General features: G+C 42.3%; 1 protein-coding gene across 2 annotated transcripts in view; it reads right to left on the minus strand.

The window, feature by feature from the left end:
- LOC139583765 (E3 ubiquitin-protein ligase RNF152-like) overlaps positions 1 to 24,138 on the minus strand; it is a 60,397-nt gene that overhangs the window by 8,992 nt on the left and 27,267 nt on the right. The window contains exon 1 of one of the 2 annotated variants that reach the window (XM_071415208.1): positions 18,060 to 18,189. The exons of the other annotated variant lie outside the window; for it this stretch is intronic. The gene's annotated coding sequence lies outside the window, so the exon portion shown is untranslated. Of the gene's footprint in view, positions 1 to 18,059; positions 18,190 to 24,138 lie in introns of those variants that run through there. 2 annotated transcript variants of the gene reach the window in all.

The raw sequence follows: 24,138 nt of genomic DNA on the forward strand, positions 1-24,138 counted from the left end.
GTGTCCAGAGGCCTGTGCAGCAGACTGCTGCAGGACACATTATGGTAATTTCCATCTTAAGGACCTAGTCCCCATCAGCAAACACACACACACACGCACACAGTCCCCATCCACAGACGTGCCTGCCAGGCAGCAGTACTATAAACTCTGGCCCACACACCCACATCAGCGTGACCAACAAACACACAATCCACTACCTCTCGGATACATCAGTAAGAGAGCTGAGGGGGGAGGTGTGTGAGTATGTGTGTCCATATGTGTGTGTGTGACCTGTAGAGGGAGGCGATCATACATCTCTCGAGGAGCTTGCATCTCAATCTCCAAAGCCAATATTTGACCACGTCCTTGGCTACCTTTCCTTTCTTATCAACAAACCATAGTGGAAAACTGGAGAGAATAGATCCAACACTAGGACCAGACTTACTGATTGAATTTCCCTGATCCTGAAACACAGACACCTCACATTGTTCTTAATCAATGTCTATCTAGCAGCTGGCTACATTATCATAGATACGGGTAACTGCCAAAATAAAGGAAACACGAACATAAAGTGTTGTAGCCCTTTACACTTGTACCTGTATACAGGTTGAAAATGGTTGATTTGGGCAATGACAAGTGCATAAATTGGAACGCAGTGGCTGTAAAGTAACATGCTATACATGACCTCAGGCTCTGTCTGTATCGGTTTTGACAAGAAGGAGGGATGGGGGAACAAGAAGATCCCCCATGCCTTCAGCTAATTGGGCAACTTTTGCAAATGTGTTGTTGTCTGAGTGCGAGAAATGCTGTACATGTATTTTGAAAGATGAGACATTGAGGATTATAATAAATACCGCTTTGATGTCATACAGGCAAGCCAAACATCCATGTGCACTTCACATTTACATCTCATAAAAATCATATCTATTGTCAAAGTGGAGGATCATTATGTTTGATGTACAGTACCAGTCAAAAGTCTGGACACACCTACTCATTCAAGGGTTGTTCTTTATTTTTACTATTTTCTACATTGTAGAATAACAGTGAAGACATCAAAACTATGAAATAACACATATGGAATCATGTAGTAACCAAAAAAGTGTTAAACAAATCAAAATATATTTTCTATTTGAGATTCTTCAAAGTAGCCACCCTTTGCCTTGATGACAGCTTTGCACACTCTTGGCAATTAACATCCCCCTACGCTCCTTTGAGACCCCTCTCTCAAGTCTCTGAGATCTCTTCTTCTAGCCATGGTAGCCAAAATAATGGGCAACTGGGCATTTTTATACATGACCCTAAGCATGATGGGATGTTAATTGCTTAATTAACTCATGAACCACACCAGTGTGGAAGCATCAGCTTTCAATATACTTTGTAGCCCTCATTTACTCAAGTGTTCCTTTATTTGGCAGCCTCTTATTTTTTTAACTCCATTGCTGGTTAGGACTTGTAAGTAGCATTTCACTGTAAGGACTACACCTGTTGCATTCGGGCGCATGTGACAAATACAATTTGAATTTGATTTGGGATATACACTGAGTGCACAAAACATTTGGAACACCTTGCTAATATTGAGTTGCCCTCCCTTCTGCCCTCAGAACAGCCAACATTTGTCAGGGCATGTACTGTTAAAAGCATTCCACAGGAAGGCTGGCCCATGTTGACTCCGATGCTTCCCACAGTTGTGTCAAGTTGGCTGGATGTTCTTTGGGTGGTGGACCATTCTTGATACAAACCCAGCAGCATTGCAGTTAAACAGGCGCACCTGGCACCTACTATCATACCCTGTTGAAAGGCACTTAAATATTTTTACTTGCCCATTCACCCTCTGAATGGCACACATACACAATCCATGTCTCAATTGTCTCAAGGCTTAAAAATCATTTTTTAAACTGGCGGATTTCATGGGGATTCCTTTAGTATGCTAATTCGATTTCAGCGAGGGCGCGGACATCGGCTCTAAGGGTGTAACCTTTCTCTTTCCCTTCATCAGTCGTGGCTGAACGATGACAACATTAACATACAGCTGGCTGGTTACACGATGTACCGGCAGGATAGAACAGTGGCATCTGGTAAGACAAGGGGCAGCAGTCTATGTATTTTGTAAACAACAGCTGGTGCACGATATCTAAGGACGTGTCGAGCTATTGCTCACCTGAGGAATCGGAGGAACTCTACCTGAGGTAGAGTATCTCATGATAAGCTGTAGACCACACTACCTATCGAGAGAGCTTTCATCTGTATTATTTGTAGCTGTTTACATACTACCACAGCTAGAGGCTGGCACTAAGATAGCATTGAATGAGCTGTATTCCGCCATAAGCAAGCAAGAAAACGCTCACCCAGAGAAGGCGCTCCTAGTAGCCGGGGACTTTCATGCAGGGAAACTTAAATCCATTTTACCAAATTTCTATCAGCAGGTTAAATGTACAAACAGAGGAAAAATAACTCTGGACCACCTATACCCCACACACAGAGATGCATAGGCTGGTCACAAAGCTCTCCCTCGCCCTCCATTTGGCAAGCAAAAATTAAAGCAGGAAGCACCAGTGACTAGATCAATAAAAAAGTGGTCAGAGGAAGCAGATGCTAAGCTACAGGACTGTTTTGCTAGCACAGAATGGAATATGTTCCGGGATTCCTCCGATGGCATTGAGGAGTACACCACATCAGTTATTGGCTTCATCAATAAGTGCATTGATGACGTCGTCCCCACAGTGACTGTACGTACATACCCCAACCAGAAGCCACAGATTACAGGCAGCATCCACACTGAGCTAAAGGCTAGAGCTGCCACTTTCAAGGAGCGGGACTCTGACCAGGAAGCTTATAAGAAATCCTGCTATGCCCTCCGACGAACCATCAAAGGGGCAAAGCGTCAATACAGGGCTAAGATCGAATCTTACTACACTAGCTCTGATGCTCATCGGATGTGGCAGGGCTTGCAAACCATTACAGACTACAAAGGGAAGCACAGCCGAGAGCAGCCCAGTGACATGAGCCTAACAGATGAGCAAAACTACTTCTATGCTCACTTCAAGGCAAATAACACTAAAACATGCATGAGAGCACCAGCTGTTCCGGAAGACTGTGTGATCACGCTCTCCGCAGCCGATGTGGGAAAGACCTTTAAACAGGTCAACATTCAAAAGGCCGCAGGACCGAATGGATTACCAGGACCTGTACTGCGAGCATGCACTGACAAGTGTCTTCACCGACATTTTTAACCTCTCCCTGTACGAGTCTGTAATACCAACATGTTTAAAGCAGACCACCATAGTCCCTGTGCCCAAGAACACTAAGGTAACCTGCCTAAATGACTACCGATCCGTATCACTCACATCTGTAGCCATGAAGTGCCTTGAAAGGCTGGTCATGGCTCACATCAACACCATCATCCCAGAAACCCTAGAACCACTTCAATTTGCATGCCGCTCCAACAGACCCACAGATGATGCAATCTCCATTGCACTCCACACTGTCCTTTCCCACCTGGACAAAATGAAAACCTATATGAGAATGCTTTTCATTGACTACAGCTCAGCGTTCAACACCATAGTGCTCTCAAAGCTCATCAATAAGCTAAGGTCCCTGGGACTAAACACCTCCTTCTGCAACTGGATCCTGGACTTCTTGACGAGCAGACCCAGGTGGTAATGGTAGGTTAACAACACATCCGCCGCGCTGATCCTCAACACAGGGGCCCCTCAGGGGTGCGTGCTCAGTCCCCTCCTGTACTCCCTGTTCACTCATGACCTCACGGCCAGGCATGACTCCAACACCATCATTAAATTTGCCGATGACACAACAGTGGTAGGCCTGATCACCGACAATGACGAGACAGCCTATAGGGAGGTCAGAGACCTGGCCGTGTGGTGCAAGGACAACAACCTCTCCCTCAATGTGATTAAGATAATGGAGATGATTGTGGACTACAGGAAAAGGAGGACCGAGCACGCCCCCATTCTCATCGAAGGGCTGCAGTGGAGCAGGTTGAGAACGTCAAGTTCCTTGGTGTCCACATCACCAACAAACTAACATGGTCCAAGCACACCAAAACAGTCATGACACCAAGACAAGCACGACAAAACCTATTCCCCCTCAGGAGACTGAAAATATTTGGCATGGGTCCTCAGATCCTCAAAAGGTTCTACAGCTGCACCATCGAGAGCATCCTGACTGGTTGCATCACTGCCTGGTATGGCAACTGCTCGGCCTCCGACCACAAGGCACTACAGAAGGTAGTGCGAACGGCCAAGCTTCCTGCCATTCAGGATCTCTATACCAGGCGGTGTCAGGGGAAGGCCCTCAAAGACTCCAGCCACCCTAGTCAAAGACTGTTCTCTCTGCTACCACACGGGAGGTTTCTAAACAGCTTCTACCCCCAAGCCATAAGACTCCTGAACATCTAGTCAAATGGCTACCCAGACTATTTGGAGCGGAATCAGTAGAATGGTATCAAATACATCAAACACATGGTTGACAGGTATTTGATGCCATTCCATTTGATCCTTTCCTGCCCTCAGAAGCCCCTACTGATCTACACTGAATGAAGTGGATATAACACGTGACATCAATAAGGGATTATCGCTTTCACCTGGTCAGTCTGTCATGGAAAGACCAGGTGTTCCTACTGTTTTGTACACTCAGTGTCTATACAGATATGATGACAGGAAGAAATACTGATGAAGTGACATCAATCAATTGAGAGAAGGGTCTTTCTGTGTTGTCTATGCATCCAAGAGCATAATACATGTTATCAACTGTGCTGTCCAAACAAATATCTATATTTTTTGTTAAATCAGACCAATTCAAAGCCCTTTATAGCATTATGTCTATTCATGTCTGCTCAGAATCGTAGCCTGCTGACTGTTCAAAATGCTTTCAGTCAAGACAGTGAGCTGGGTTGTGTGTTGTGCAGAGAAGTAAAACAAGGCAAGCTGGAGTCTAAATCCCCCTATAAAATAACTACTCATCTTTCTTCTCAAGGTCTCTCAGGTCAGGATTAAATCCGATCAGTGGTAGAGCCGCGTTATAGCAGGTTTGACATTTAAAGGTAATTTCCGAGATATGCAACATTCACTGTGAATGAGGTCTCCACGAACGTGGGAACATTGCCTTTGACAGGTGCATAGCTGACAAAGCATATCCGGATTGAATCCCAGCCTTAATGTTGTGAACTCTGTGAAATACATCCAGGTTTAGTATCCTTTCCTTGATGTCAGTCATAGCTTACAAGCAATCAAGATTGCCATTTTTGTATATCTTTGAAACGGAAATAAGAAATATCCTAGTAATATCTAACCAGATCCAACGGATGATACAATGTTTCTGTCTTCTACATGCAATGGCATCCACCTGTTCTATGATGAAATAACAGCGCAAAGCATCCTATTTATCAACAGCATTGCAATCCCTTTGTCTGATGATGAAAGGCAAGTTTAGACAGCACTGATGAGAAGTAGAGATAGTAGGTATATTATCTCTGTGATTAAAGGAACAGTTGAAAGGAGAGGATTGGTGACTCTATCTACTATCTGCCAGACATATTTACTGATTGTGGAGATGTGAAGGAAACTACAACTGAACCAAACAGCTTGGAAAAAGTTGATCCTATTAGAAATTAACTCACAGTTTTTGACTCAAATTTTGCTGACCGTTAAGCATGAACCATATCTGTTAAAAATGTGAATAAGGGTTGTAGTTTCCTTGTGTGTACACCACCATTTTTAACAAAGTGCATACATTCTGCTGCTAACCAGTGGGTATTCTACACACACACACACACACACACACACATACACACACACACTTCACTTAGGACTGGGAATGACATCATTCACACATCGGCAGGCAACGCAGCAATAGTGTATGTGAATGGGAACAGGAAGGGGATACCTAGTCAGTTGCACAACTGAATGCGTTCAACCAAAATATGTCTTCCGCATTTAACCCAACCCCTCTGAATCAGGCGTGTGTGCCCGTGCGCACGTGCACGCTTACAAACACTGAAAGAGACAGCTTGAGCTTCTTACCCCAAGCACAGCACTACAGTGCGAGAAGACGACATACACTCGATGCTCTACTAATGCTTGATCTCTCAATGTCTTTCTGACGCACTCCGCTATCAGACAGTCTTCAAACGCACACCGCTTTTAACACACACATTCACAAACTTTAGGTCTTCAAACACCCACACCACCCCCCCCCTTCAACACTTGTTTTCATTAACACATCATCTATTCTAGTGTTCAATAAGATCCCCGAGAGGCAAAACTTTCCTCAGCAAGTCAAGTCAAACAGATGATATCTAGAAACAGAGGGAAGCGAGTGGAGATCTAACTCATTGCTCAAAGACAAGAACTGTCACATTACTTGAGTGTAATGTTGCTGGCGGTTCATGGAAAGGAAGTGAAGATCTGTTATCGAGAGAGAGAGAGAGAATGGATATTGTAACACATTTTTAGAGTTGCCTGCCCTGAAACGGTTTCTTGTCACCTTATCAAGATCAACACCAGCTACTTTGTCATTATAATCATAGTAACAGTAACACATACTACAACTCTTAACCCTTCCGAGTCCCTCGTCAGTGTAAAACTATCATAGTGGGCAGAACTGGTTGAAATATGCCATTTCAACCAGGTTTTGCAGCAGAAAAGGTGCTATTTCAACCAGGTTTTGCCCACAGGGATATTTCAAGATCATACCGTAGTTAGATCATCTTTGAAATAACACTGCCAGAGATATCAAGCAATAGGGGTGCGCTGTTTTCACTTTGGAAAAAAACGTGCCCAATTTAAACGGCCTCGTACTCTATTCTAGATCATACAATATGCATATTATTATTACTATTGGATAGAAAACACTCAAGTTTCTAAAACTGTTTGAATTATATCTGTGAGTAAAACATTAACACATGTTTTAAATTTGGCAGCAAACTTCCAAATAGGAAGTGAAAAATCTGAAAACGAGGCTCTGTTTCAGGGCCTGCCTATTCAACTGTATTTTATTTATCGATATACATGCACTTCATACGCCTTCCACTAGATGTCAACAGGCAGTGGAAGGTGGAATGGGGTGTCTAGCTTGATCTGAGGTCGAACAAGATCTTTTGGAGTGACAGGTCTGCCATCTTGTCAGTTTTCCAAGGCGCACGAAGGAGCTCCACATTGTCTTCTGAAAAGCGTTCGGTTTACACGGCGAATATCTCCGGCTCTGATTTTATTTGATACATATTAGAAAAACATCATAAAGTAGGTTTTTTCAACTGAGTTTTATCAGTTTATTCAACGTTTATTGGGACTTTTGGAGTTTTCCGTTCTTTGCGCCAAGAGAGGATGGGAATGTTAGCAACCTTGGCTAGCATTGTGGCGCGAATTCGACAGAAGAAATGGACATTCTAAAACCAAACAACGATTTATTCTGGACCAAGGACTCCTTGCACAACATTCTGATGGAAGCTCAGCAAAAGTAAGAAAAAATGTATGATGTTATTTCGTATTTCTGTGGAATATGTAGAATCCAACAGGGCGGAGAATATGTGAGCGCTGTCTCACAATAATGTATTTTGTATGTTGTAGTAAAGTTATTTAAAAAAATCTAACACAGCGGTTGCATTAAGAACCAGTGTATCTTTCATTTGCCATACAACAAGTATTTTTATGTAAAGTTTATGATGAGTTCTTTGGTCAGATTAGGTGAGTGTCCAAAATATCTCCGGACATTCTGGGAAAATGTTGCTACGTATTCACAATGTATAACCACGATTTGCAGCTCTAAATATGCACATTTTCAAACAAAACATAAATGTATTGTATAACTTGATGTTATAAGACTGTCATCTGATGAAGTTGTCCAAAGGTTAGTGATTAATTTTATATTTATTGCTGGTTTTTGCGAAAGCTACCTTTGCGGTGAATAAATGCGGTTGTGTGTTTGGCTATTGTGGTAAGCTAATAGAAATACATATTGTGTTTTCGCTGTAAAACACTTAAAAAAATCAGAAATATTGGCTGGATTCACAAGATGTTTATCTTTCATTTGCTGTGCACCATGTATTTTTCATAAATGTTTTATGATGAGTATTTATGTATTTCACGTTGCTCTCTGTAATTATTCTGGCTGCTTTGATGCTATTTTTGATGGTGGCTGCAATGTAAAACTATGATTTATACCTCAAATATGCACATTTTCGAAATAACATAAATGTTTTGTATAACATGTTATAAGACTGTCATCTGATGAAGTTGTTTCTTGGTTAGTGACTAATTATATCTCTATTTTGTCGGTTTTGTGAAAGCTACCTATGCGGTGGAAACATGGTGAAAATATGCGGTTGTGTGTTTGGCTATTGTGGTTAGCTAATATAAATACATATTGTGTTTTCGCTGTAAAACATTTAAAAAATCGGAAGTGATGGCTGGATTCACAAGATGTTTATCTTTCATTTGCTGTATTGGACTTGTGATTTCATGAAAATTATATCACTGTCCCGTTAGGCTAGGCTATGCTAATCAGCTTTTTTGATGAGGAGGATCCCGGATCCGGGATGGGTATCACTGAAAGGTTAATCAAGATTATATATGTTGTCAAGGGACATGTATGGTGAAAGTAGAGGGCGTCCGCTTAAACAATCACATCAAATACTTCTATTTCCATTCAGGTCTCTCTATAACACACACACACACACGCACACGCACACGCACACGCACACACACACACACACACACACACACACACACACACACACACACACACACACACACACACACACACACACACACACACACACACACACACACACACACACACACCTCTGTTGCCAGACAGTGGAAAAGAGAAAAACAGCCAAACCTAGGCAGGCCTGAGAGTTTTAGTATAATCTCATATGAGAACCTTACCTGAGCAGCTTAGCTCTTCCCCAGGGCTGCAGAGAGCTGGTTTAAACAGCATCATGCATACGCTGACAACAGTCATATATAACTGTATCATGTAGACCCTGACTACTACTGCTATACACTGTACTGTGTATACCCTGAATACCGCTATAGGCAGTGCTGATACTGTGTTATATATGTATACTGTACTGTCTACTGTGCTAATACTCTCTCGCTCTCTTTACTGTAGCACAGCGACAGCAAAAGCACCATAGATCCTTGTGTTGTGAAACTGGTGCAGAGGTAGCTAGCTACTAGAGATAAAATCCATGCTCTGTGTACCGAATACTGAGCCTCCTATCATGTAAAGAGAGCCACCCATAGACATTATTTACTTAACAACTAGCCAGTTTACTAACCAATCAACAGCCAACCACCCAGAGATAATATAGTTAAAGGTAATGTCCCAAATGCCACCCTATATTCATAGAGCCCCATAGGGCTCTGGTCAAAAGTAGTGTACTACATAGAGCATAGATAGGGTCGCAGACAATTTGGGATGCAGACAAAGGCTTATCTTAGCTCAGAGGCAAACAATGGCAGGCTACAGCTATATCCCGTCATTAGTTACTAAGGAAGGGCCTTACCGTGGGCTTCAAAGACTTACACCTACGTTCCAAATGGCAATTTTTGTAGGGGTTGATACATTTTTCGTAATAGAAAATCATCAAATACACTACGAGTTTTACATTTCCTGCAATGTTTCTTTGCAACATGACCAGATGTACTGCACTATAAAGGGAATAGGGCGCCATTTAGGACGCAGCTACACCATCAATGGGGATCAACGGAATAGCAGCATTGATTGGTCATTAATCAGTCAATGCGACCGGATTGTTAGCTCACTGAGTGGATTATAAATGGCTATTTCAGTAGGAAAATCTCCCAGCTTGTCCCTGTGTGCATACAGACAAATACATTCTAAAACAGTCCTTAATTTCAAGGGGAAAAATGTGTCTATACTGCAGTATATTTCTTCTTCTAAGTTAAAATAGCTGATAATTCTTTGAGTATAAACCAATTATAAACCCTAATTCAAGAGTTTCATTTTCTCAGTAAGGCTCTCTTGACAAACATGAATCAAATCATGAGCTAACAACATTCAGCTTTCGCACATGCGTTCTGCCTTTACTTGGTACCACAGAAATAGATTTAAAGAGCACTGCTACTGTATATGGAATAGCTTGGATTACAGTAACTCTCTGCTCATAAATCTATTCATGTCTAGTATGACATTATGAGTGGATCATAGTTCTCTCTCTCTCTCTCTCTCTCTCATATATTGAGGTGAAGAAAGGAGAGAGATATTTCATCTGACTCGTTGGCGTGCAGCGGTGGACAGCTCTGGCTAGTGAAAACACAAACAGATCGATGAGATGATTGGCACCACACGACAATCCCGGCCCTTGGGCAGCCCAGACACTACATCTTCGTCCCAAATGGCATCATATTCCGTATGTAGTGCACTACTTGTGACCAGAGCCCTTTGGGAATAGGGTGCCATATGGGATGCAAACACTCACTGGCACTGACTGAAATTCATCCATCAATATGGGACACACTCATGCCCCCCCCCTCACCCCCTCTCTCATCTCAATCAACTTCACACAGACCATTATGTAGGCCAACTCACACACACAGTATCAAACACACACACGCTATTTAACACCCTCCTAGAACCTTGGGTACACATTCTATCCACCCTAGTACGTACATGAAAATACAGTGATGAAAGCTACGAAAACCACTTATATCTTTCCAGAGGGAACGGCCTCTGTAAGTGAAATGGAAAAACGTAGAAAAAGGCTAACATTGATATATAGTGACAATAAATTAGCTTTGCTAGCGCATTAAATCCTCCACCTTCTGGGACCCTGCAGCTATTAATTCCTTTTTGAGGACAGTCAGCTATCAAGCGTTTTTCTTCCTTTTCATTCCCACTGGAAACATTCCCAGATGTTGGCAAGTCAACAGCCTTTAATATTCCTCTACCCCCTCATCGCATCTCGTATCCCCCCTTGTTTCTGGCAAACTCAAACGCTGAAAAATGAGCGCCGTCTATTCTTCTCTTCTGACAGATGAGGTGGCCTTTGTGATGTACGTGATTTCTCCAAACTGCACGACAACAGGCACAAAGCAGCAACGTCAAAGCAATGCGCTTCCTGACAGATATCCCAGCAAAACTCTGAAGAAATGACCAACCCAAACAGGTAAGAAATTCGAACTCTCGCGGACAATACTGATTCGGTTCTACACAAAGATCAAGTCCATCCTCACCTCCTCGTTCGGGAATGAGTAAGCCCGCTCTAAGGGCAAACTGCAGCAGATTGTCCTATCTGCTAAGAGGTTCATCAGCTGCCACCTGCCCTCCATCGAGGTCCTGCACGACTCCAGGGAAAGGAAGCGTACAGGAAAGATCATTCCTGACCCCTTCAACCCCCTCTTCCAAAAACTCCCTTCTGGGAAACAGTTCAGGGCCCAGTTTCCCAAAAGCATAATAAGGCTAAGTTCATTGTTAGATGAAGTATTCTATATGCAGCCATGACAGAAAGATAAATGTGGTCAGAGACCCACTAAAGCAGCACCGCACCCTCAAGATTTTGAGCCTGCCTGGCAGAGTTGGTCCTAACAGAGCCAAAGCCTCCAGATGGGTGAGCATAATATACAAGGAATTTCTCAAAGCTGCTAATGAGAACCTTGACTACCTTAAACCTAGCCGGTGGGGATTCCGGTGGGGTGCCCCAACCCAGGTAGTGGCAGTGCTGGCAACACTAGCTGCACTAACCAATGGGGAGGGGGTCACACTCTGACAAGGGGGAAAATTATTGTGGCCCTGGTGGCACAACATAATTAAAGGTCTGACTGCACAGAGATGCTTGGGAAAATGGTCACAATGGGGGACCAGCGTGTGTGTGTTTCAGGAGAAAGGGGTGTATCTGAGCTCCATCAGCTAGGACATTGGTTAATCAAATCTCCCCATTCTTGCTCAATTTTGCATGCCTTCTCAAACAGCTACAACTGAATAGGCATTCGCACATCAAGTCCTTTAGGCTCGGGGATGGAACAACTGAGCTTGTTGTTGTTTGTGGAGGAAGGGTGGGGAGTGTGTGTGTGTGTGTGTGTGTGTGTGTGTGTGTGTGTGTGTGTGTGTGTGTGTGTGTGTGTGTGTGTGTGTGTGTGTGTGTGTGTGTGTATCCCACACCTGTTGCTATGGGGTAAAGATGTTAGGGACAATATAGGATGAATCACAATAATTGTTTTCTAAAATAATAATTGCTTGCCAAAAATGTAATTTTTGTAATGGCAATCCTGGTTATTGGTAGCAATCCTTCACATGAACTGCCTACATTATTACGCATATTGTTCATTAATTGTGGAAATTAAGATAAGCAAGATTTTTTGAATGTACACTACCAGTCAAAATTTAAGAGCACCTACTCATTCAAGGGTTTTTCTTTATTTTTACTATTTTCTGACATCAAAACTATAAAATAACACATTTGGATTCATGTAGTAACCAAAAAAGTGTTAAACAAATCAAAATATATTTTATACTTGAGATTCTTCAAAGTAGACACCCTTTGCCTTGATGACAGCTCTGCACACGCTTTGCATTCTTTCAACCAGCTTCACCTGGAATGCTTTTCCAATAGTCTTGAAGGAGTTCCCACATACGCTTAGCACTTTTGGGCTGCTTTTCCTTCACTCTGCTGTCCGACTCATCCAAAACCATCTCAATTTGGTTGAGGTCGGGGGATTGTGGAGGCCAGGTCATCTGATGCAGCACTCCATTGCCTAGTTAGATAAAGGTTCAATAAAATTTTTAAAAACTATCCTTTTTGGTAAAATAGCCCTTACACAGCCTGGAGGTGTTTTGGGTCATTGTCCTGTTGACAAACAAATGATAGTCCCACTAAGTCCAAACCAGATTTGATGGCAGAATGCTGTGGTAGCCATGCTGGTTAAGTGTGAATTCTAAATTCTAAATAAATCACAGACAGTGTCAACAGCAAAGCACCCCCACACCATAACACCTCCCCTCCATGCTTTATGGTGGGAAAAACACATGCAGAGATCATCCGTTCACCCACATGGCGTCTCACTAAGACACAGTTGTGGGAACCAAAAATCTTAAATTTGGACTCATTTCAACCGGTCTAATGTCCATTGCTCGTGTTTCTTGGCTCAAGCAAGTCTCTTCTTATTATTGGTGTCCTTTAGTAGTGGTTTCTTTGCAGCAATTCGACCACGAAGGCCTGATTCACACTGTGTCCTCTGAACGGTTGATGTTGAGATGTCTGTTAATTGAACTCTGTGAAGCATTTATTTGCCCTGCAATTTCTGAGGCTGTTAACTCTAATGAACGTATCCTCTGCAACAGAGGTAACTATGGGTCTTACATTCCTGTGGCGTTCCTCATGAGAGCCAGTTTCATCATAGCGCTTGATGGTTTTTGTGACTGCACTTGAAGAAACTTTCAAAGTTCTTGAAATGTCCCGTATTGACATGACTTAAAGTAATGATGGACTGTCCTTTCTCTTTGCTTATTTGAGCTGTTCTTTCCATAAAATAATAGACTTGGTCTTTTATCAAATAGGGCTATCTTCTGTATACACCCCTACCTTGTCACAACACAACTGATTGGCTCAAACGCATAAAGAAGGAAATAAATTCCACAAATTAACTTTTAAGAAGGCACACCTGTTAATTGAAATGCATTCCAGGTGACTACCTCATGAAGCTGGTTGAGAGAATGCCAAGAGTGTGGAAAGCTGTCATCAAGGCAAAGGGTGGCAATTTGAAGAATATAAAATATATATTGATTTGTTTAACACTTTTTTGGTTATTTCATGATTCCATATGTGTTATTTCATAGTTTTGATGTCTTCACAATTATTCTACAATGTAGAAAATAGTAAAAATAAAGAAAAACCCTTGAATGAGTAGTTGTTCTAAAACGTTTGACCGGTGGTGTATCTGTTTAAAATAACTGTATATAATACAATTGAGGTGAGGCTGTTGGAAATGCTTTTGGCAGTTAATGTGCTTCTGTTCTGTGGGTGGCACTGTGTGCTATTTTTTCAGGATAGGTTCCAGGTCTCTTAGGGGCCCTGGGATCCGGGGGGACCGGGGTGGTCTGCCGGTCACTGGGACGACAACCCAACTTGGGATAGGTGTAGGTTTTAGCGGGTGGAATGGTGGAGAAAAATTTGAGGTTTACTTAGTAACAATGCAAATATCATGGTACAGCTACAGTTGAAGTCGGACGTTTACATACACCTTAGCCAAATACATTTAAACTCAGTTTTTCACAATTCTTGACATTTAATCCTAGTAAAAAATCCCTGTCTTAGGTCAGTTAGGATCACCACTGTATATTAAGAATGTGAAATGTCAGAATAATAGTAGAGAGACTGATTTATTTAAGTTTTTATTTCTTTCATCACATTCCCAGTGGGTCATAAGTTTACATACACTCAATTAGTATTTGGTAGCATTGCCTTTAAATTGCTTAACTTGGGTCAAACATATTCGGGTAGCCTTCCACAAGCTTCCCACAATAAGTTGGGTGAATTCCTCCTGACAGAGGCCTGCTTGCTCACACACGCTTTTTCAGTTCTGCCCACATATTTTCTACAGGATTGAGGTTAGGGCTTCATGATGGCCACTCCAATACCTTGACTTTGTTGTTCTTAAGCCATTTTGCCACAACTTTGTAAGTATGCTTGGAGTTATTGTCTATTTGGAAGACCCTTTCACGACCAAGCTTTAACTTCCTGACTGATGTCTTGAGATGTTGCTTCAATATATCCACATAATTTTCCATTCTTATGATGTTATCTATTTTGTGAGTGCACCAATCTCTCCTGCAGCAAAGCACCCCCACAACATGATGCTGCCACCCCCGTGCTTCACGGTTGGGATGGTGTTCTTCGGCTTGCAAACATCCCCCTTTTTCCTCAAAACCTAACGATGGTCATTATGGCCAAACAGTTCTATTTTTGTTTCATCAGACCAGAGGACATTTCTCCAAAAAGTATGATCTTTGTCCCCATGTGCCGTGGGAAACCGTAGTCTGGCTTTAATATGGCGGTTTCGGAGCAGTGGCTTCTTCCTTGCTGAGTGGCCTTTCAGGTTACGTCGATATAGGACTCGTTTTACTGTGGATATAGATACTTTTGTACCTGTTTTCTCCAGCATCTTCACATGTTCCTTTGCTGTTGTTCTGGGATTGATTTGCACTTTTCGCACCAAAGTACGTTCATCTCTAGGAGACAGAACACGTCTCCTTCCTGAGCGGTATGACAGCTACGTGGTCCCATGGTGTTTATACTTGCGTACTATTGTTTGTCCAGATGAACGTGGTACCTTCAGGCATTTCGAAATTGCTCCTAAGGATGAACCAGACTTGCGGAGATCTACATTTTTTTTCTGAGGTATTGGCTGATTTCTTTTGATTTTCCCATGATGTCAAGCAAGGAGGCGCTGAGTTTGGAGGTAGGCCTTGAAATACATCCACAGGTACACCTTCAATTGATTCAAATGATGTCAATTAGCCTATCAGAAGTTTCTAAAGCCATGATATAATTTTCTGCAATTTTCCAAGCTTTTTAAAGGCACAGTCAACTTAGTGTATGTAAACTCCTGACCCACTGGAATTGTGATACAGTGAATGATAAGTTAAATAATCTGTCTGTAAACAATTGTTGGAAAAATTACTTGTGTCATGCACAAAGTAGATGTCCTAACCGACTTGCCAAAACTATAGTTTGTTAACAAGAAATGTGTGGAGTGGTTGAAAAACGAGTTTTAATGACTGCAACCTAAGTGTATGTAAACTTTCGACTTCAGCAGTAGGTACATGGTTGCAAAGGGCATCAGTGTCATAACAGCGCGATTTGCCAAGGCAGGATACTCTGAGCGCGGCCCAATCCAGAAATCTGGCAGTGGCTTGTGATTAAAATACATTTTCAAAGAACTGCTTGTTGCAATTTCGATGAGGCTCACTTGTTCAGATATCAGTAAGTGGACTGGAGGCAGGGCATGAACGGGATAACAAATCCAGTTGTTTGTGTCATCCGTTTTGGGAAAGTACCTACGTAATTGCGCAGCCATCTCACTCGGGTGCTTCGCTATATCACATTTGACATTGTCCGTAAGCCTGAGTTCATTTGCACACAAAGAATCATACAATGATGTAAAGACCTGTCTGTTGTCCAGAGAACAGCTCCAACTTCTTAATCACAGCCTCAATTTTGTCCCGCACATTGAACATAGTTGCGGAGAGTCATCAGGCGAGAAAAAACATCACCCAGATAGGCCAGTCACGTGAGAAACTCGGGCATCATGCACGCGGTCAGACAAGTGAAAATGATGATCAGTCAAGAAAACTTTAAGCTCGTCTCTCAATTCAAAAAATCATATCAATACTTTGCCCCTTGATAACCAGCACACTTCTTTCTGTATGTTGTAAAAGCGGTACATAGTCGTTGCCCATATCATTGCATAGCGCAGAAAATACGAGAGTTCAGGGGCCTTGCTTTAACAAAGATAACCATTTTCACTGTAGTGTCCAAAAAGTCTGTCAGGCATTCCCTTAGCAGCAAGAGCTTCGGGAGCAACTGCTTGCACGCGCGTTACCACTCCACTATATCTCCCTGTCATGGCCATCAGTATAGATACTAACACATCTTGACCACCAAAGTCCATTTGATGTCACAAAGCTGGGTTCCAGTGGTTTGCAGAAGAGGATGTCTTCCTTAATTGACCGCCCCATAAACGTAACGGACATATACCAGGAGCTGTGCCAGGCCCACCACGTCTGTTGACTCATCCAGCTGTAACACATAGAATTCACTGGCTTATATGTGAAGCATTAATTGTTTCAAAACATATCCTGATATGTCACTGATGCGTCATGAAACAGTGTTGTTTGATCAAGGCATTGTCTGTATAGTTTTTTTGGCCTTTTCCCCCAGCACTGATCCAACATCCGTGTCTGTTGTTTGGTGCTTTCCAGGGCAAGGGGGCAGTAGCTCTTCGGCTGCATCAGATTCACAACTGTCAGTGTCCATGCCAGCTTTCCAGGGCAAGGGGGCAGTAGCTCTTCGGCTGCATCAGATTCACAACTGTCAGTGTCCATGCCAGCTGGGCTAACAACAAATGTAGAATTACTGATGCTAGCATTGGATGTGCTCGTGGAAGCAAAACAACTTGTGTCGTCGACAGGTGTAGGTGTAGTACTGCTGTTAGTAGCAGCAGTGCACTATAGAGAGAATATAGTGCCATTTTGAAAGCAACCACAGCAGCATCAGTCTGAATGGACCCTAATGAATGTAACGGCGAATGTTCTGTTTCCACTGTACGCTACCCTTCGTTCACACACACACTTCCGCAGTGTGAGAGACAGAAATCAGCATAGTAACAAAAGCATTTAGTGGGCTAATCAATGGGAATGACACACTATGAGCTGGTCTTTAAAGAGCCAGGCAAAAACACATTAAGAGGAGTCAATAAAACACACACCGCAGCCCACACACAGTCAATGAAAGACACATAGAGGACCTATAGAATGCACAGTCAGCAAAGCCAATCAATGTGGAGCAGCGGCACACACATAATCAGAGAGGGGGAAGTCATACTATGTCAGTCAGGTACACACACACACACACGTCATACATCCCAGTCCAGCTGCTGTCTGTCACAATAGAAACACGCCTAATTATATCCTAGCTATGTCTCTCTTGGGGATATAACACAGGAGATATATATTCAAATCGAAGGTTGAATCTGAAAACTGAACCTGGGGTCAGAGGACTCCAGATAACCTCAATTTCTCCTGGCGTTTGGAGCAGTCGTTGTCATGGTAACAAGACACCCCCAAAAATTCAGATTGATCAATTCTATGACTTATTAACCAAAATAAAATAGGTATATCCTCTTTAGTAAAAGCCCCATGTACTCCAATGTTAAAAAAAAAAAAATCTGTATGTGTTACAAACAGGGTTAAGAACTTGTACAGAAAGCTGATGGTTATCTGCAGATTCTTTGGGTGGTCAGCTACAACCACAGATGGAGCGGAGCAGGCAGATTGGTTTACTATTTATTCGAACGCAAATGGCAATAGAAATATATACTCACACAGGAAGATGATAAGAAGGAACACCCTGATAGATATGCTATCCTTTGTGAGACAGCGGTGCATCTGTAGCTGTATGATATGAGGCGATGAGACGACGGTGGTTAGTGCTTTGGTGGACGGGAAGGAGGAATCGAGAGATAAAAAAAACACCCGCTCTCTCTCTTTCTCTCTCACTCTCTCATTCTCTCTCAATTCAATGTACAATTCAATTCTCTCTCTCACTCTCCTTTCTCTGCCCCCCAACCTCTATCTCTCTCTCTCTCTTTCCCTATGCCTCCCCCTCCCCCCCCCTTCGTTCTCCCCCTCCCTGTGTCTTTTTCTCTCATTCTCTGTCTATAAATCCTGATCTATACTATCCCTGGTGCCTTACACAATGCCTTGAGAATGTATTCACACCCCAGACTTTTTCCACACTTTGGTGTGTTACAGCCTGAATTTAAAATGGATTCAATAGAGATGTCACTGGCCTACACACCATACCCCATAATGTCAAGCAGTATTATGTTTGACAAATGTTTACAAAAGCTGAAATGTCTTGAGTCAATTAGTATTCAACCCCTTTTTTTATGACAAGCCTAAATAAATAAGTTCAGGAATAAAAACCTGCTTAACAAGTCACATGCATGGACTCTGTGTGCAATAATAGTGTTTAACATAATGTTAGAATGGCTCTGTAAGGTCCCAGAGATTCTATAAGGTCCCTCAGTCGAGCAGGTAACGTCAAACACAGATTCAACCAAAAAGACTATGGAGGTTTTCCAATGCCTCGCAAAGAAGGGCACCTATTGGTAGATTGGCAATTCCGTTGCCGGAGTGGAAGGAAACTGTTCAGGGATTTCAACGTGAGACCAATGGTGACTTTAAAACAGTTACAGAGTAGAATGGCTGTGATAGGAGAAAACTGAGGACGGATCCACAATATTATAGTTACTTCACAATACTAACCTAATTGACAGAGTGAAAAGAAGGAAGACTATACAGAATAAAACATATTCCAAAACATGCATCCTGTTTGCAACAAGGCAATAAAATAAAGTACTGCAAAGAATGTGTCCATAAAGACCAATCTGAAAGCCACACCCCCAATAGACCACATCTCCTGAAAATAACCTATGGATTATATAAAAAAAGACCCATATGCTGGGTCAACCCAGCATGAAAGTGAATAAAAACCCAATTGAGGGTTAAATTATCCCATGTTTGGATAATCCAAATGCGTGACCTGTTGGGGGCGTGGCATTCATATAGTTCATTTTTGGCCAACCGTGAGAGTAAATGTCATTCATGTTCATCATGTTAAGTTTGTTCACTGCAGTTCTCAATTTTCCTTCAAAAGATCTGCACAGTATGTTTCTTAATACAAAATGAATAACATTTCAATATTACAACTATACCAACATTGGGCTATGCCTTGCCACTTTTTTTTTTTTTAAATAGACAAGTCTTTTATTAGCATGATATGACCATTCACTAGTGTAGCACATTCAGTTTCAATGTTTTGGCACCGGTAATAGTATACCACATATTACAGTGTGCATTGATACTGCATGTGTATTCACACAGCCATTCTTACTTTTCTCCACCTTTCTAAAACGTTTTTGTAAAAACATTTCGTTATTTCAGAAGAAAAACATGACAAATAATTCCAACAGGTGTCACGACTTCAACCGAGGCAGGCTCTCCTTCCCGTTCGGGTGGCGCTCGGCGGTCTTCGTCACCGGCCTACTAGCTGCCACTGACTCTTTTTCCTCCCCCTCCTTATGTGTTTATTTGTTACACCTGTGTTTAGGTGATTGTTAATTAGTGTGGCTTTATTAGTCAGCCAGCCCGTACGCTTCCTTGTGCGGGATTGTTCATTTGTACTTTTGGATTCGGGAGTGGATGTATGTATTGTGGACTGGGTTTTGTCTTCCGTGTTTGGACGTTTGTTTATGACACCCAGTAAGTCCGTATTGGACATTTGTTTGCAGGTTGTGCATTACAAAGAAAGCACCGTATTGAAGCTCTGTTGTTCCTGCGTCTGACTTCACACCCCCCCGACACCCAGAGCGTTACAACAGGACATTTGTGCACACTTACAAATGTATACCCTCATGGTACAAAGAGAACATTAAAATCAGTAAACTATCTAATTATCATTATGGGCCAAATTCTTACTTACATGCACATAGCCTTAATTGTTCTCTCACAATTTAAAAAGTTGTAAACTGTTCTTGTACTGTAAACAAACAAAAAAATATATAAACATAATGAAATGCAAGCCTTGTAAGTAAAATTGACAAATATCTCTGGTGCACACATATTTTGTGAATCTTCAAGTGTGATGTGTGAACTGAACAACTCTAGCAAAACTTTTTCCAGCTATTTTTTGGGGTGATGAAGAAGTCCATGCTGGCCAGTGCGAGCCAGGACAGCTCAGCCGCAAGGTCCTCTGCTAGGGGACTCTCTACTAGGCAAAGTCCTGAGGAGTTACCATGGGTTTCACTGGACAACTTGAAGTAGACACCAAAGGCATCAGTGCTTAGGCACATCGAAACTCCTGAGAGAATGAGAAGCTTTCTTCCAGCGCAGTCCATGACCAATGCTGCTACAGCAGCGAACACCACCTGGATTGCTGCTACTACCACCGTAGCAACGTTGCTGTTCTTAAAATGGGCTTCCTAAAAGATATTCTCAGCATAGAACATGATGGCGTTGATACTGGTGAGCTGTTGGAAGAGGATCAACATGATGCCCACTCCAAGGGGTTTGTAAACTCCCGGGTCCTTAAGCTCATGCCTAGACACTTGTGTACAGTTAATTTACACTACAAAAAGTGTTAGGGTCAATTTTAACATGGGTTGACAACAGAATAGATTAACCAGAATGACATTTACTCTCATGGTTGGCCAAAAATAACTATCTGAAAGCCACACCACTACTAAGTATTCTGATCTGACCTGGGGGATCATAGCTCAATAACCCAGCATCAACAACCCAACCTAAAGAAAACAATGGGTTGTTGTGACCCAACTGCCTGGGTCAATGTGTTCTGTCCAATATTTACCCAAATTGGGTTGTTTTTAACCCAGCATTTCTTTACCCAGCAGTTTATCTGCAAACAAGTTAGCTAGCTTGTTGGCTTCGTCTGATCTGTTTTTGTTAATGGCAGCTACAGTGGGGAGAACAAGTATTTGATACACTGCCGATTTTGCAGGTTTTCCTACTTACAAAGCATGTAGAGGTCTGTAATTATTATCATAGGTACACTTCAACTATGAGAGACGGAATCTAAAACAAAAATCCAGAAAATCACATTGTATGATTTTTAAGTAATTAATTTGCATTTTATTGCATGACATAAGTATTTGATACATCAGAAAAGCAGAACTTAATATTTGGTACAGAAACCTTTGTTTGCAATTACAGAGATCATACGTTTCCTGTAGTTCTTGACTAGGTTTGCACACACTGCAGCAGGGATTTTGGCCCACTCCTCCCTACAGATCTTCTCCAGATCCTTCAGGTTTCGGGGCTGTCGCTGGGCAATACGGACTTTCAGCTCCCTCCAAAGATTTTCTATTGGGTTCAGGTCTGGAGACTGGCTAGGCCACTCCAGGACCTTGAGATGCTTCTTACGGAGCCACTCCTTAGTTGCCATGGCTGTGTGCTTCGTGTCGTTGTCATGCTGGAAGACCCAGCCACGACCCATCTTCAATGCTCTTACTGAGGGAAGGAGGTTGTTGGCCAAGATCTCGCGATACATGGCCCCATCCATCCTCCCCTCAATACGGTGCAGTCGTCCTGTCCCCTTTGCAGAAAAGCATCCCCAAAGAATGATGTTTCCACCTCCATGCTTCACGGTTGGGATGGTGTTCTTGGGGTTGTACTCATACTTCTTCTTCCTCCAAACACGGCGAGTGGAGTTAGACCAAAAAGCTCTATTTTTGTCTCATCAGACCACATGACCTTCTCCCATTCCTCCTCTGGATCATCCAGATGGTCATTGGCAAACTTCAGACAGGCCTGGACATGCACTGGCTTAAGCAGGGGGACCTTGCGTGCGCTGCAGGATTTTAATCCATGACGGCGTAGTGTGTTACTAATGGTTTTCTTTGAGACTGTGGTCCCAGCTCTCTTCAGGTCATTGACCAGGTCCTGCCGTGTAGTTCTGGGCTGATCCCTCACCTTCCTCATGATCATTGATGCCCCACGAGGTGAAATCTTGCATGGAGCCCCAGACCGAGGGTGATTGACCGTCATCTTGAACTTCTTCCATTTTCTAATAATTGCGCCAACAGTTGTTTCCTTCTCACCAAGCTGCTTGCCTATTGTCCTGTAGCCCATCCCAGCCTTGTGCAGGTCTACAATTTTATCCCTGATGTCCTTACACAGCTCTCTGGTCTTGGCCATTGTGGAGAGGTTGGAATCTGTTTGATTGAGTGTGTGGACAGGTGTCTTTTATACAGGTAACGAGTTCAAACAGGTGCAGTTAATACAGGTAATGAGTGGAGAACAGGAGGGCTTCTTAAAGAAAAACTAACAGGTCTGTGAGAGCCGGAATTCTTACTGGTTGGTAGGTGATCAAATACTTATGTCATGCAATAAAATGCAAATTAATTATTTAAAAATCATACAATGTGATTTTCTGGATTTTTGTTTTAGATTCCGTCTCTCACAGTTGAAGTGTACCTATGATAAAAATTACAGACCTCTACATGCTTTGTAAGTAGGAAAACCTGCAAAATCGGCAGTGTATCAAATACTTGTTCTCCCCACTGTATAATGTTAGCATACAAGTGACTTTCACTTCCTCTCCAGCACTGGGGCAGCAGGGTCATTCGACGAGGTGGGATTTAACGCAAAAACAAACATTGCCCAGGAGGTCAGCCCAAGGTGGCTCAGGGCTCAACCCCCTTGTTTTCGTTCAAAGTGAAAACACTAGTGATGTTACGCTTGATACCAGAGCTCTGAGGCATGCGTCGAAGTCGCTAAGCAGTTTCCTTCGAAGAAGTGTGCCGATTCCTGTATCACTTTATCAGAAGCATGTGAACAATGACGTTTGAAGCTTTATTTCGTTGAATAACCAACTGATTGGTTTGGAATTGGTTTAGTAGAGGGAAAAAAGGCTACTTATTATTGACGTCATCAATAATAAGTTGGCTTCTCTAAATTATTTTCAAGACAATTGGCCGGAAAGCCTCAATGCTTCAGGAAGCTTCATTTCCCCATCACTAGAAAACCCTACAGAAAAAGTTTGACAACATAGGGCTGCAAAGAACCTGTGGATTCCTGCTTTAACTGCAACAACATCCTCAGTAATGGTTACAGAAACTGTGACTGTAAGTTGCTTTGAATATGAGCGTCTGCCGAAACAAGGCCAAATTTGATCAAAATTAAAAGTCATTTGAGGGTGGAGCTCACTAGAATTATACTCAGCAGTGTGCTTCACAAGTGTTCATGTTTACATTTATATTTTGGGCATTTAGCAACATTTACATTTTGTCCAGAGCGATTTTACAGTCAGCATTAATTTAAGGTTGATTAAAAAAAACACATGTCAGTGAATTGAACTAAGGTATATAAACAAGAACATATAACAGTCATAGCAAGTAAAAAGATCATGTTACTGTAACCAAGAATGTTAGTGTAGTTAAGCGGGCTACTTAGAAAATACAAATTAAACTGTAAATTCTAGATATACAGTATGTTGCATTAGTCAGGCGTTACAGTAATATGCTGTAAATTTGTGTTTCAGTAAAGGTCCTGTAAATCTACAGAAATGTACTGGCTTCTGTGCTGCAAGTATTTTACTGTAAATGTACAGTAACCTACTGGCTACTGTGCTGCCAGTAATTTACTGTAAAAAATTACAGGAAATGTTTTACAGTGTATGTAGGGAATGGGGTGTCATTTGGGACACAGAAATGTTAAGACAAGCCAGACATGGCTTATTCTACGTCCCTGGCCTTTTCCTTTCCACAGCAAATTTTCTCCCTTTCTCTCAGCTCTCCCTTTCTGCTGCTCTTTCTCTTTCATTCATTTCCTCCCTCTCTTGCTCCATCTCTTTCTTGTCATCTGCATTGTCTAATAGGCTTT

This window comes from Salvelinus alpinus, chromosome 8 (assembly GCF_045679555.1).
Source record: "Salvelinus alpinus chromosome 8, SLU_Salpinus.1, whole genome shotgun sequence".
Taxonomy (NCBI): Eukaryota; Metazoa; Chordata; class Actinopteri; order Salmoniformes; family Salmonidae; genus Salvelinus; species Salvelinus alpinus.